This window comes from Carlito syrichta, unplaced genomic scaffold, assembly GCF_000164805.1.
Source record: "Carlito syrichta isolate Samal-C Ts95f unplaced genomic scaffold, Tarsius_syrichta-2.0.1 Scaffold193450, whole genome shotgun sequence".
In the NCBI taxonomy this organism is placed as follows: domain Eukaryota; kingdom Metazoa; phylum Chordata; class Mammalia; order Primates; family Tarsiidae; genus Carlito; species Carlito syrichta.
The window spans coordinates 150,216-165,555 of record NW_007137546.1 but is presented as its reverse complement, the minus strand read 5'-3'; the positions used below and the strand labels follow the sequence as shown (position 1 = coordinate 165,555).

At 39.5% G+C, this 15,340-nt stretch overlaps 1 pseudogene across 1 annotated transcript; it reads left to right on the top strand.

The window, feature by feature from the left end:
- Window positions 1–4,868: 4,868 nt before the first annotated feature.
- Window positions 4,869–7,321, top strand: LOC103253034 (annotated as a pseudogene). Its single transcript, XR_503825.2, has one exon. The product of XR_503825.2 is annotated as a heat shock protein HSP 90-beta pseudogene (transcript).
- Window positions 7,322–15,340: the final 8,019 nt, after the last annotated feature.

The following is a 15,340-nucleotide window of genomic DNA, read 5'->3' as shown; positions in this document are numbered from 1 at the left end:
GATTTGAAATCAGAAAGTAAAAATTCTCCAACTTTGCTCTTTCTAAAGATTAGTTTGTTTTTTCTGAGTCCCTCATATTTTCATATAAGTTCAGGATTCGTTTTCTCATTTCTGCAACAATAACAACAACAAAAATACTGCTTGAATTTAAAAGAAATTGAGTTGACTCTGTAGATCAACATGAGGAGTATTTCCATTTTAACAATTCTAATCCATAGATATACAAGGAACATCTTTCCACTTATTTAGGTATTCCTTAATTTCAGTCAATGATTTATTTTCTTTTTTTAGCTTTCAGTAACAAGACTCAGAATACTTTTGTTAAATTTATTCCCAAGTATATGAGTTCTAACAATTAAGTTCGTGAACTCATCCTAGACAAAATGTTGTATACCTTATTACTATCACTACAATCACCTCTGAATTACTCCCTTTGGGAAGCTATGCACTGATGCTAGCACCTAGTCGACCTGTCAAAGCAATATTGGAACTCCTTTTCTTGAATGGCCATTGGAGCTATCATCGTATTACTCTTGACGTCCTGAATGTCATCAGAATGTCATCAAAATGTCTTCCTTTCAAAATTTCCTTTATCTTCAGCTAAAGAAAAAAGTCATTGGTGGCCAGATCAGGTGAGTAAGGAGGGTGTTCCGATACAGTTATTTGTTTACTGGCTGAAAACTCCCTCATAGACAGTGCTGTGTGAGTTGGTGCATTATGGTGACATGAGAGCTCCTTTGGGATCATTTTTGCACACACTTTTCTCATGCCAAGATTTTCAGTTAAGATTTTCAGTTAAGATTTTCCTATTGACATTTATTTGGTCTGCTATGCTTCTCACAGTCAGGTGATTATTTTGACGCACAATTTGACAAATTTTTGCAATGCTTTCATCAGCTCAGCTCATTACTGACCGTCCTGACCTCTTTTCACCAGTGACACTTTTTCTCCCCTCAGAAAAACGTTTAATCCATTTGTACACTGCTGTTTTCTTCAGGAATAATTCCCCATAAACTTGGACTAACAGGTGCCTGATTTCACTTTCACTTTTGCCAAGTTTAACAAGAAATTTAATGTTTATTCAATGCTCTAATTTGGGCTCCAACATTCTCACGACAGCACACATAAATATACAACAGCAATAATGAATGCCACTCAGCAAGACACTGCCATATATTGACACAAACACAACTGTGAGACACTGATATACCAAGATTATGAAACCTTACCAAGTTATTTGTACAGTATTGCCAACATAAGCTCACAGTGGCAAGTTTACAAACTTAATTGTCAGTTCTCATATTATTCTTTTGTATGTTACTGTAGATATATTTTTTTCTTAATTTCATCATCAGTTTATTTATTGTTAGTGTATTGAAATATAATTGCATTTTGTGTTTTGATCTTGTATCAACCTTACTGAATTTGTTTATTAACTCTAATAGTTTTTTTCATGAATTCACTAGGATTTTTTATGTAGAATTTCTATGGCTACCTAGAGTCCCAGCAACATGTCAGAGCATTTCAAAGTCCCCTGAAGATTTCTCATTCCTCACTTTTTCCTTTTACATTTTTTGGTCAACTTCTTATTGGTCCCAACTTCAGACAGCTGTAATGCTGAACAACTGCCACTAATTGGTTTTTACAAATACCTTGAATTTGTAGAAATTCATGCATAGTAAGTTTTAAATCAAATAAAATTAAAACAAACCCTGGGAATGGAGCTTTTCAGCAAGCTTTCAGATGGGCCAAATAGTAAAAATTTTCTGGGGGTTGGATTGTGGGGAAACTCCAAACCCATCTCTTTCCCTCCAGTGGTGGGTAGGTTTTTCACAGTTATCATAGTTGCAAGTCTGTTGGTTTTCAAGGCTACTTAGATCTGGGGAATGGGATGAAATTATGATAAATTTTAAAATACTGTAAGTCTCACTGTTCTCACTCAAGTTTCAACCATTTTTCTGGAATAAATACTCCCAAGATTGTCACAAACCTTTAGTTATTTCCAGAGTTCCCCAAAAGTTGGTTTTGTTCATTTTTTTCTATTTGGGTTTTTTTGTTTGTTTTATTTTTCCAATGTTCTCATTTCTTTTATGGAGAAGTGAATTTTTAGAGATTCTGGAATTGGCTCAATTCGTCTCTTTTAGTTTTGTAGATTCCTATATCAGAATTCTGAAAAAGTTACCAAAAATCAGCTTTGAGTCAGTAAAAAATGCCTGTAATTAGGAAGTAGGCAAGTAAAGTGGTTGTCAATTCTAAAAAAAAAAAAAATTAATGTGCCAATTTATCTAAAGTATTCAAAATCTTTTTTTTAAGTGACATAGCACATTCTTTATACTTATAAATGTCTTTTCCCTATGCTTACTATTAATTCAGAACCAAATAGTACTGGAAATAATATTTTCAGTATACTAAGCATGCAAGTTCATTATGAGATGTCTTCATGCTACTCACTGGTGAGAATGAGGAGGGGAGATTCCCTATTTTTGCTACTTTTTCCATGCCCAAAGGATATTTCAATACCTGTGCTACCAAAGGAAGGCATGTTACAGCAACTTTCAGAGATGAGACAAAGTGGTGAGAAAAATTAGATTCTTTCAGACCTGCCCTAAAATCTTAACCCTTAAGTGTGATGGCAATATCTCAGGGATTGCCTCTAAATTCACTAGAGGGAAAAAAAAATCCCACTGATGGTATCAATATATACATACTTTATATAATATGGATTTTATAGGGTTAAGCTTTTTTCTTTTTCTTCTTCTTTTTTTTTAATAGCCCTTCATACCCAACTTTCCAATTTAAGTGGAACCTAAACATTTGTGGAAAGTAGTATACAAAATAGCAAAATTTCAATATAACTATTATATTTCAAGCAACTGATGGCATCCAGGGAATCCATCCTTGTCACTTCCAAAACTGATTGGTGCTGTTAGTAGAAGGTAGCAGAAGTTATTCCCCTTCAGACAGCTCCAAAGTATAGCATTTGCTCCTTCTATATTTATAACCTAGGCACCCAAACCAACAGCTGCTTCAGTGTTATGGGAGCAAACCAAGATTCTCAGCTTAGATAGGGGCAAGCTTTGAGACAGAATAAAGGTGTACTATATTCCTTCTTTTGATTCAGCTAATTGCTGAATGACATTTTAATAAGCACCTGAGGTAGGACAAACCTGCTATTTATATTAAAATCAGCCCTGAGCTGTAGACAAGAATTTTGACTATAGAATTCAGCAGGAACGCCCAGATACCAAGGCCAGGCAAAATGAAAAAGCCCTGATTACTGCATAGCTTTGAAGTACATAACCAATGAATAGGAAAACTTTCACTCCTTCCTATAAGAGGCAACTCCAAAGGCTGGAGCAAGGATAATTTCCCTACATGCTGTTAAAATTCTAATTAGAAATTTCAGTTTGAAGATTCTAGTAGGTCTTTGTTGACATGAACTAGGGTTGTGATCTTCCAGCAAACCTTGTTTCAAGATAAGCACTTTCATCTTTCAGATGGCTTTGGGGCATCTTTCTCAGTACCAAGATCACAGCCATCCATTGCACAGATAAGTCAAATGATGACATCACTTGGCCTTCATTTCACAAACATCCTTCCTACCCACGACAAAACAGTGAATGATTCAATGGCATCTGAGGCCTACAATTTGTCTCTGTCAATCTCCCCATATAAGGAAATCAACAGATATTTACAGAAAGTCAGAGTTCCTCTATATAATAATAAACAGAATACACTGAAAGAAAGAGGTATTGAAGGATTCCACTTCTTTGATAAGTATCTTGTTACAGTCCCCATGTTTTCCTACCCACAGATTAAATCCCGCGAGAAGACAATTTTCCTTTAAAAGAAGCAAGGCAGTCCTTAGCCAATGTGACCTTGAACAAATCTTACAAGCCTTATTGCCTTTAATCTCCTTATATACAAATGGGAATAATAACTGAATCTACCCCAAGAGGTTGTAATGAGGCATAAGTTAATGTAAAATGCCTACCCCGGGGGATGGCTCCTAGTTGATGCCCAATAAATGGTGTCTCTGGAGATGATAAGGATTAGATTGAGATGGTGGTGACTGATGTTGGTAAGGAAGACGATACTGAGGATTAGTTGACATCAAAATTTAGCCCAGAGTCTCCTATTTTTCTGATCATCTCTCTTCTCTATCCCTTACAATGTTTGTTCTTCAGTACTCAACAAAGTCAGATCCAATGCCCAGATAGAAATAGAATACCACAACTTAATAAGTTTAAATGTCTGCAATTTAAAGAGGACTACAAGAAAACAATGAATAAAGTACTCAACAGAGTGAATTCAGGTGCCAGAGCATTTATCCAGAGCAACTTTTTGTGGGTAGCCAGGGAGGAAGAAATGAATGAGACCAAGTAAAAGTAGAAGAAACAGAGCTCAATTCAGAGCCCACCTGGATGGGTGGTTTTTGTGCAGCCGATTCACAGATATCACTACAATGAAACCATTGTTGGAATAGCTGAGCCATGGAGACTTTCGCTAGCATTGGGTGATTAGATTATTACACAAAACAGTATAAAAGACAGCCTTCCCTCCTTCCCCCCTTGCCCTCCTTCACTTAATTTTGTAGATTGATTTGACTACTCATCGGTTAATTAAGATGTTTCTTCCCTGCACTAAGGTTATCCTACTTATTAGATGATAATACAACTCATTTGAAAACTAAAGAGAAGCACTTAATTCCAATTCATATGGGAAAATGCATTTATAGATACTGTAAAGAAAAGCTAGATCTGAACTTTTAAAATCTAAATTCCAAGGTTTTTGTGGCAGAGGAGGGGGCTTTATTTATGTTTTATCTCAAAGATGCAGGTATTAATGATTAAAAATTTTTTCTGCTCTTGAGTCACTCCCGCGTCGCACGGTGGTGTGTGCATTTCGGACGGCCCAGCCTCCTCGCTCTCTAATGCTTGCAGCCCTTCATTTCCAAGATACCTGAGGAAGTGCACCATGGAGAGAAGGAGGTGGAGACTTTTGCCTTTCAGGCAGAAATTGCCCAGCTCGTGTCTCTCTCATCATCAATACCTTCTACTCTAACAAGGAAATTTTCCTCCGGGAGTTGATCTCTAATGCTTCTGACGCCCTGGACAAGATTCATTATGAGAGCCTGACAGACCCTTCCAAGTTGGACAGTGGTAAAAAGCTGAAAACTGACATCATCCCCAACCCTCAGGAGCGCACTTTGACTTTGATGGACACAGGCATTGGCATGACCAAGGCTGATCTCATAAATAATTTGGGAACTATTGCCAAATCTGGTACTAAAGCTTTTATGGAGGCTCTTCAGGCTGGTGCAGACATCTCCATGATTGGGCAGTTTGGTGTTGGCTTTTATTCTGCCTACCTGGTGGCAGAGAAAGTGGTTGTGATCACAAAGCACAATGATGATGAACAGTATGCCTGGGAGTCTTCTGCCGGGGTTCCTTCACTGTTCGCGCTGACCATGGTGAACCCATTGGCAGGGGTACCAAAGTGATCCTCCACCTTAAAGAAGACCAGACAGAATACTTGGAAGAGAGGAGGGGCAAGAAAGTGGTGAAGAAGCAGTGACAGTTCATAGGCTACCCCATCACTCTCTATATGGAGAAGGAACAAGAGAAGGAAATCAGTGATGATGAGGCAGAGGAAGAAAAAGGTGAGAAAGAAGAGGAAGATAAAGATGATGAGGAAAAGCCCAAGATTGAAGATGTGGGCTCAGATGAGGAGGACAGTAGGAAGGACAAGAAGAAGAAAACCAAGAAGATTAAGGAGAAGTACATAGATCAGGAAGAGCTAAACAAGACCAAGCCCATTTGGACCAGAAATCCTGATGACATTACCCAGGAAGAGTATGGAGAATTCTACAAGAGCCTCACCAATGACTGGGAAGACCACTTGGCAGTCAAGCACTTCTCTGTTGAAGGTCAGTTGGAATTCAGGGCACTGCTATTCATCCCTCTTCGAGTTCCGTTTGACCTCTTTGAGAACAAAAAGGAAAAGAATAACATCAAACTACGTCCGTCGTGTGTTCATTATGGACAGCTGTGATGAGTTGATACCAGAATATCTCAACTTCATCCGTGGTGGTATTGATTCTGAGGATCTACCCCTGAACATCTCTAGAGAGATGCTCCAGCAGAGCAAAATCTTGAAAGTCATTCACAAAAGCATTGTTAAGAAATGCGTTGAGCTCTTCTCTGAGCTGACAGAAGACAAGGAGAATTACAAGAAATTCTATGAGGCATTCTCTAAAAATCTAAAGCTTGGGATCCACGAGGATTCCACCAACTGGCGACGTCTGTCTGAACTATCATACCTCTCAATCAGGAGATGAGATGACTTCTCTATCAGAGTATGTCTCTCGCATGAAGGAGACACAGAAGTCCATTTATTACATCACCGGTGAGAGCAAAGAGCAGGTGGCCAACTCTGCATTTGTGGAGCGAGTACGGAAGCGGGGTTTCAAGGTTGTATATATGACAGAGCCTATTGATGAGTACTGCGTGCAGCAGCTCAAGGAGTTTGATGGCAAGAGCCTGGTCTCTTTTACCAAGGAGGGTCTGGAGCTGCCTGAGGATGAGGAGGAGAAGAAGAAAATGGAGGAGAGCAAGGCAAAGTTTGAGAACCTCTGCAAGCTCATGAAAGAAATCTTGGATAAGAAAGTTCAGAAGGTGACAATCTCCAATAGGCTTGTGTCTTCACCCTGCTGCATTGTAACCAGCATCTACGGCTGGACAGCCAACATGGAACAGATCGTGAAAGCCCAGGACCTTCGGGACAACTCGACGATGGGCTACATGATGGCCAAAAAGCACCTGGAGATCAACCCTGACCACCCCATTGTGGAGACGCTACAGCAGAAGGCAGAGGCGGACAAGAATGGCAAGGCTGTCAAGGACCTGGTTGTGCTGCTGTTCGAAACAACGCTGCTCTCCTCCGGCTTCTCCCTTGAGGATCCCCAGACACACTCCAGTCGCATCTACCGCATGATCAAGCTGGGCCTGGGCATTGATGAAGTAACAGCTGAGGAGCCCAGTGCTGCTGTTCCTGATGAGATCCTCCCTCTTGAGGGTGATGAGGATGCATCTCGCATGGAAGAAGTAGATTAGAAGTTTCTATCTTTTGTTCTCTGTATAGTGCTCCCATGGCTCCCACAGCAGCCTTGAGTGGCCCTGTCCCACTTGGCTCCCTTTGCTGTCTAGTGTTCTTTCTCCTGGTTTAAGGCAGGAAAAATGGGCCTCATTCCTTCTGACAACAAGATTGGATGTTGTGTGTTGTGGTTTTTTTGTTTATTTTGTTCTGAAATTAAAGTATGTGAAGTAAAGAAAAAAAATGTTTTTTTCTGATTAGTTATGATTAGAGGGTCATCCTGGTTATAGGAGTAGTTATACAAAAGTAAAGTTCAAAGATCTGAATTCAAATTCTGACTCTAATGAGCTATGTTACCATGAGAAATTCATTTCATTTCTCCATGCTCAGTTCTTTGAGAGAGCTTGATAACCCATCTTCTTTTGTCCGTATGCACTTTTAATCTTTATACATGCTAATCATAAAGAAAAATACAGGGACATGTCAAGGTACCAGCACAATCCTTCCTACTCACTACCCACCAGTCTCACTGCTCAGAGGAAACTATAGTTAACAGTTTGTATGCATTCATATACATATGACATAAAGACACATCTTAGCAAATAAATGATTCTACTATATCAACCATTGTGCAATTGCTTTTTTTATTCCTAGTAGTATTTCCTGAGCTTCATTTTAAGTGAGTTCAAGCCTACTTCGTTCCTTTTAAAAACTACATAACATTGCATTGTACCCTAGTTTAACTTTTTATCTATTTGGGAATTTAGATTGTTTCTTTTTGTGTGTATTAGCTGATACAAATACAACAGCAAGAAATATTCTTGAACAACCATTGTATGCACTTAGGCTCATACACCTGTTGACAGTGAATACCATAGAATGCTTCTAAGAAATTGACTTTTTATTTTCCTAGACCATAGAATTTGGCCTAAAGACCATGTGAAGAGAGCTTTAGCAAGTGATTCTGAACACCATCTCTCTTCCTCTCTGTTTCTTTCTCTCTCTCTAGAAAAAAATTAAAAAGATGCAAATATGATGGCAATTTACTGCAAGTCTGACAGAACCCCATACCAGAGCCTGCAGAGGGGTTTTCAGACAGTGTTATTTAATATCCTCAATAGTCGGATACAGTTTAAACTGTCAAACCAGTCAGAATTTTAGGGAAATAATTAGAAATTGATGAATGTGAATAATAACAAATAAATGACACAGTGGGGGGAGAGGGAGAGATGTAAATTACCCAAAGAAAAACATGCAAAGCTCAGCTAAGAAAAAAAATCTCCTTTTCTGACTGACACAACTAAGAAAAGAGAGTAATTCAACTTCAAAGACAAAAAAAATTAACTACTTACTATAATGTAGGAGTAAAGATTGACAGTCTGCGACAAAAGTTAATCTCCTGATTCATGTTCAAGGCACTAACTCAGTTGAGTGCTATCATTTATAGTATTGCCTATGACTTAATGAAATTTGCTATTGACGAGTTTACAACTTCCTGTGTTTAAGAACAGAGGTCCCTAAAAAACAGAGATATAATTGGAGTTGTTCATGCCCCTTTCAACTTAAGCACTGCACACGACATCAAGTCAACAAAATATGGTAGTTAAAACCAATAAAATTTACTACAAAGGAAATTAGAGAATATGATGGCTGGCATGTTCACCTGTTTCTGAAGGTGGAATATCAAGCTGAAGAAGGGGAAGTGAGGTCACAGTGGCATGACCCCATCTTATTTTCTCCCAACATGACATTTATCCAACTATGCTCATTTAACTACATGTTCTATTTTTATTGTGAGCATCCGTCTTTAACTCAGAATGAGATGTATTTCCTAGATGTGAGGGAAGATTTCCAAAGTTAATAAGTTATTTCTGATCAAAATTTTCTGAAAGGATTAAGAAATGTGGCCAGGCTCGGTGGCTCAGCCTGTAATCCCAGCGCTTTGGGAGGCCAAGGTGAGTGGATTGCCTGAGCCCGTGGGTTCGAGACCCACCCGGGTCACTTGGCAAGACCTCATCTCTACAGTAAAACAAAACTTAGCCAGACATGGTAGCGCGCACCTGTAGTTCCAGCTACTTGGAAGGCTGAGGCGGAAGGATTGCCAGAGCCCAGCGGGTTGAGGCTGCAGTGACCAGGAGCGTGCCACGGCACTCCAGTCTGGGCGACAGAGTGAGACTCCAACTCAAAAAAGAAAGAAAAGGAATGTGTCATAGAACATCACGCTTTCAACTCAATTCTTTGAAACAACACTATATATACTTCTGTTTGTCTAAGGAAACCTCTTAGAGAGGGCAGAATGAGGCCCAAAACCATTCTGATCAGGCAGTTAGTCATCCCAACCAGTGTGTTCTTCCTCTATAGCTGCATCATTAACTTTGTTCTGAAATGTGGCATATTCAAAGAGCCTGAGACTGATAGTTTCCCAAAATTTATAATTTTATGGCTCTGAAATTATTTACACTAATACACTCTGAAGAAAATCTTGAGTCTATAATAAGACCATAAAACGAAACCTGAAATGGAAGTCATCACAATTTCATAGCATTCAGCCCTTACTTTCTCAGCATTATATTTATAAACCAAAAGTTTTCTATAGATTTCTAAGATTTTTCAGTGTTTCATAACTATTCTTGTTCATGTGAAATGTCCAACATGACAAACAGGCATATTTTTAATAAATCTTACAGAAATGTGTATCTTAGACAAATATGTCTTACTTAGAAATGTGTTATTGAAGGAGTTTAGATTCTACCTAGTGCTTTCTCTAGAAGAACTCTAGTGTGAATATTTCATGTTGTTAACTGCCTGACTTCCTTCCATTCACTCATATTTTGCAACCTGACTTCCTTGTGGAGCTGCCTCTTCCATAATCTCAGTAGGGTGGTGTGCATCATCTCCACAGCACTACAGATGTATAGGTGATCCCAGCCTGACCGATTATAGCCTTACCTCCCTGGAGCCATAGAGATTACTTTAAGAATGAACAAAGGAGCTCAGTCGATGCTGAGTATAGCCAATACATTTCAAAATTTGAACTTTATTTTGAAAGAGAGATGTCATGTTTCCATGGATACTGCTTTTAATTGATATATGCCTTCCCAACCAGCCCTTTCCTTATTGTGATTTTGACCTCTTTCTCATTTTGCTAGGAGCTTTTGGAGAATAAAATCAACCTCAAATTTGGATATTTTGCTTTCACATTTGTTTGTTTAGTTTTTGCTTTAATCATTTCCATTTCCTTCAGGTTGTTGGACCTTTTTTTTTTTTTTTTTTCACTCTAGCCGATTTTTTCCATGTCTTATTCTTTTAGAACCCCAGTATCCAGGAACCACCCAGAGAATAAAAAAATTATTTTTTTGCTTCAGAAAAATCAGGATCTAGGTACCACGTGGAATTCAGTTGGAGAGTTTCCTACATGTTCTTTATAAAAACAACAAAACGCAAAATAAATAAATAAAACAACAATAAAAAAGTAGCTAAACCAGCAGTTCCCCACCACTCCCCCTTTCTTTCTTTTAAGTTTGGCAGGGCATCCTGTAAAAACAAAACAATGTACTGGCAGTGTGAGGATCATGTGTCAGACTCTTTCTCTTGCATGAGGCTGAAAAACCTAACTTGAACTGACCTGACTTGAGAGAGAAACAAAGAGAAAAAGAAAAGACATTAGCCCCTATATCAGAAATGTTCAGGGTAGAAGTTGGCTTAGGGCACAAATGGATTTCAGGATCTAAATTATGTCGTCAGGACCCATTTTCACTCCCTGTCTCCATTCTGTCTTTCACTCTGTTAGTTTTATGGTCAGGACCTGAAAAATCAAGGCTCGTGGTAACACCTGAAAAATCAAGGCTCAAGTACCCATTATAAATATAAGGGAAAACATAAGCAAAATTTTCATTTTACCTCACTAGCTTTCCATGAACCCATTCACTCATTCATGCATTCATTCATTCTTCATTCATTCCTGTTTCTTTCTACACAGTTTTCTTTCTGATTACAAACACATTGTTGATCATGGAATCCCTAAATGGTAACTTCAGATCACCAGTCTGTCTGACTGTCCAACTCATCTCTCCTCATGTAACTAATTCAAACTCTATGTCTATTTTCAAAAACCAGGGAGAGAGATTCTGATAGAGGCCATGTGGTGTCTACCCCTAGTCTAATCAGAGGACCAATGAGGGCTGCCTTTGGAGCAACAAGGCAAAGTCTCTAAGAAAGCAGAGGGACAGAAGAAGAAACAACAGTCCTCTCAAGTGCAACACAGTCCCCACCACAATACACACACACATTTCAAAGTCCTTTAGAAACTTCCTATTATGCCAGCCTATCCTCCCATGTGCTACAGAAATAGAGACAAGGTTGGACAGCTCTCTCCATTCAAGCTAGGCAGAATTCCCAATTCCAACCTCTGCCCTGTGCTCCAAAGAGCAAGCTTCAACCCAGAAGTAGAATCAGTAAACCTCTCAGAATACCCTAATTGCCATGAACCTAGAAAACTCCTGGGCAACTCCAGCTTAATTTCTAACTTTTACCAGATATGCCAGATACAATGAGTTCAAATCTTGGCACCATCAACTATAGCAACGTTGCCATGGGCAAGTTCCTCAACTTCTCTTTGCCAGATTTTCTGACCATAAAATGTATAACCCTCATGATTTTGGGGGTCCCTCCTCCATAAAATTCTGTGTGTCATGTTTTTCCATAGCGGGCATATTTGTTGGTGGTATTCTCTTATACTTAAAACTTTGTTAACATTCTAAGTTTTCTACTACCCAACAGCCAAATGATGACATGTCAAAGTCAAAAAGCATCAGTGAGGAAATTCAAATCTGACTTCTCAGCTCAGTCCTGAGCCCAGTCTTTGTGTTACCTTGAGAAGACACTAAAAACGGGCATCTAGATTGTCACCTATAAAATTAAGGAACTGGAATAATTGTCCCCATGTTTCCTTCCGGCTTTATTCTAAGAATACCCCTTACGTGTAACAATAATTTTAAGACTGAACTAAAGGTAATTTAAATATTACCATCATGGAAAATTAAGATGCCTTTGTCAAGTAAAGGAAGTACCAGGATGCTGTCAAATATGACAAGTTCTTGAATAAGTGTAACTGGAAAATAAAATGCAAGAGAGCAACCTCTTAGCAAGGCTTCTGATAAACTCTCTGAGGTAATATCCTGTGAAAATATAGCTCCTCGTTAAGATGCCTTGGCCCACCAGGTATGGTGGCTCACACTTGTAATCCCAGCACTTTGGGAGGCTGAGGTAAGAGGATTGCTCCCAGGAGTTCAAGACCAGCCTGGGCAACATAATAAGACCTCATCTCTTGAAGAAAAAAAAAAGATGCCCTGGCCCAACATAGCAGAAGGAGGAAGAACAAGCAACATGTTTTCCCTTGTAATATGTTACTGGTCTTTCATGGATCTGTAATGTTTTGGGGGTTTTTTGCTTTTTGTTTTGTTTTTTTCTACCTTGTTTCCATTTATTGGTTAACTACTAATAGTTTTCTTGGCCTGGTAGTAGCCCCATTTGTGATTTATAAAATGGATTCCAAAGCAATCTTTGTTTTTTGGGAAGCTGAGAATTTGGCTTGCTGTACCTTATGGCCCTCTGGGTTCTGACAGAGGCCTTACCTGATCAGAATATTATGTCTGGGTAAGGAGCAGAGCAGTCCCTGAACTGCTACAGCCACAGATCCATGGTATGCCAGGAAATATGCTTTTGTTTCAGAACCATTTTCAAGTCCCTGCCCAGGTTTCTCCACAGAAGCAAATGCCATTCTGTCATTATGTTTTCCCTGACCTGTGCTTGGGCACAGACACATTGCCCAACAGCATCAAACACTATTCTACAGAGACTCCATCCTATAAAAGATATCAATGGAAGATGCCCAGCTTCACAGTAGGACTCATTTTGCATATTAGCCCTGTTTTGGGAACCTAATCACATCTTCATATAAAAAGCTGGAAGCTGGCCAGGCTTGGTGGCTCAGCCTGTAATCCCAGCGCTTTGGGAGGCCGAGGTGAGTGGATTGCCTGAGCCCGCGGGTTCCAGACCCACCTGGGCAACTTGGCAAGACCACATCTCTACAATAAATCAAAAATTAGCCAGGCGTAGTAGCGCACGCCTATAGTTCTGGCTACTCAGAAGGCTGAGGTGGAAGGATCGCCAGAGCCCAGCGGGTCGAGGCTGTGGTGGCCGGGAGTGGCCACTGCACTCCAGTCTGGGCGACAGAGTGAAACGCCAACTCAAACAACAAAAAAAAAGCTGGAAGCCAATCAGAGAGGAAAGATTCATAGACAGCTCTAAATGGGTATGACATCTCACCCTCTAGAGAAATAAGGAGGATGCAAAAAATTATTTTGGAGACACTTACTACTGTTCAAGTTTTAAATGCACTGTTAAATCTGATCCAAATAAGAACCCTAGTGGGGATAATCTTTCCTGTTTCCATTTTACAGAGTTATGAAGCAATTTGCTCAAGGCCACTTGGCTAGTAAGTAGCTGAGCTCGGATCCAAACTGAGGTCTGTTTGGCCTCACAAGCCTGTGCCTTTTTTCCCCCTAACCTCCAAATGCCCAAATACCACTTGAAATAACTGGGGGAGCATGTGACTCGTTTTCTAATTTAGATTCACATCAATACACGCAAAACAAAGTCTCCCATATGATGAATAGGGCTTTTTCCTATAGCATTTCATAATGTCCCTGAAAATAAAAATTTTTCTCTAAAAGAAATTCTTAGAATCTTTTAATATCTTGCTTACTCAAAAAGGCAGATTACACTCTGCATTCAAAACAAAATAGCTCCCCCTACAGTTTCTGTTCTATCCACTTCCTCGGCTTTGGCAAACCGAGAAGCCCTAGGTCAGATGTTAGGAGGCGGAGCTGTGTATTTGCCCCTTATTTCTGGGAATAATTATTGGTCCATCTGCTTAGGGAGGATCAGGGCTGCTACTAAGGACAAGGAGAAAGCCCTCTCGTGTTTCCTCACTTTCTTCAGTGCCGGCAGCAATTAGCAGGATAAATCTATAACTGCTAAGAGTCTTGTGCTGATTTTGACAGACTCCAGCCTGGAGTGAAAGTGTGCTTTTCTGGAGGCCGAATTCCCTTCTGACTTTCAGTACGTAACTGGCAAAGGCAGACACTGTCAGCCATCCAAGTGCTGAGATTCCTCTGTGACATCATGAATCCCAGCTTGGCCTGGAGCCCACTACCTCCCTGTAACTGGTTGGAACATTGAAAGGCTGTGCGTCAGCATCATGTCGGGAACACAGCACCAACGCGTTCTCCCTTGGGTCTGCAAAAAGGGAACACTGAGGGTGATGCAAGGGCTGGTGGGAACTTCTTTATAGTGATGGATGCTCAGTGGGCCTGAGGACGTCAAGAATTTGATCTGGCCTAATGTCATTTGCTTTCATCATTATCTTTTTCAACAACAAACTGTCTCTACCCTTCTCTGATCTGATTCCTTCTAAAGCATTTCCCAAGGAATATTGGGGGGTAAGGAGGGGGAAGTCCCTTCATGTAGCCCATGCAAAACCTAAGTGGATAAACAAAATGAGATGGATAATAATCAGACACCCCTATTGATAATGTTAAGAATGACTAAGAGAGAAGTAGCTAAAAAGTACCCTGCAAACTTTAAAGCACATAGAAATAAAAGCTACCATGTAGTGAGCTCTTCACATGGGTTAACCACTGTATTAACTACTTTACATGCTGTATTTTATTTAAACCTCAAAACAGGCTTATAAGGTCAGTTATACTAATAGACCCATTTTGCAGAGGAGAAAATTGAGATTTGGGAAAGTTAAATAATTTCACCAAAGTCATTCAGGTGTCAAATTGCAAAACATAGAATTAAATATCTATCTGTATGACTCCAAAGTTTATGTTATTAACACTAAACAGTACTGCTTCCCCAAAACAGAATTACAAATTAGGTAGCTATTTATAATGGAAAGTGCAATCAGGAATGATACTCAAACCCCTGAGAAAACTGACATTTTAAAACATGAGCATGCTTTCCCAGCCCTTTGTGTCCATAAATTACCTCTTACCTCAGTGACTGGACATGCCTATTAGTGTACATAAGATGATTTGTGACTTTTTAAGCATTTTCCATATATGTCATTTTATTGGATCCTCCCAATAACCCTACAAGAAATACTGGGCAGGAATTATTATCCCCACTTTCTAGGCAAAGCAGCCAAGAAGGTTAAGTGACGTGTCCAAGGTACCAT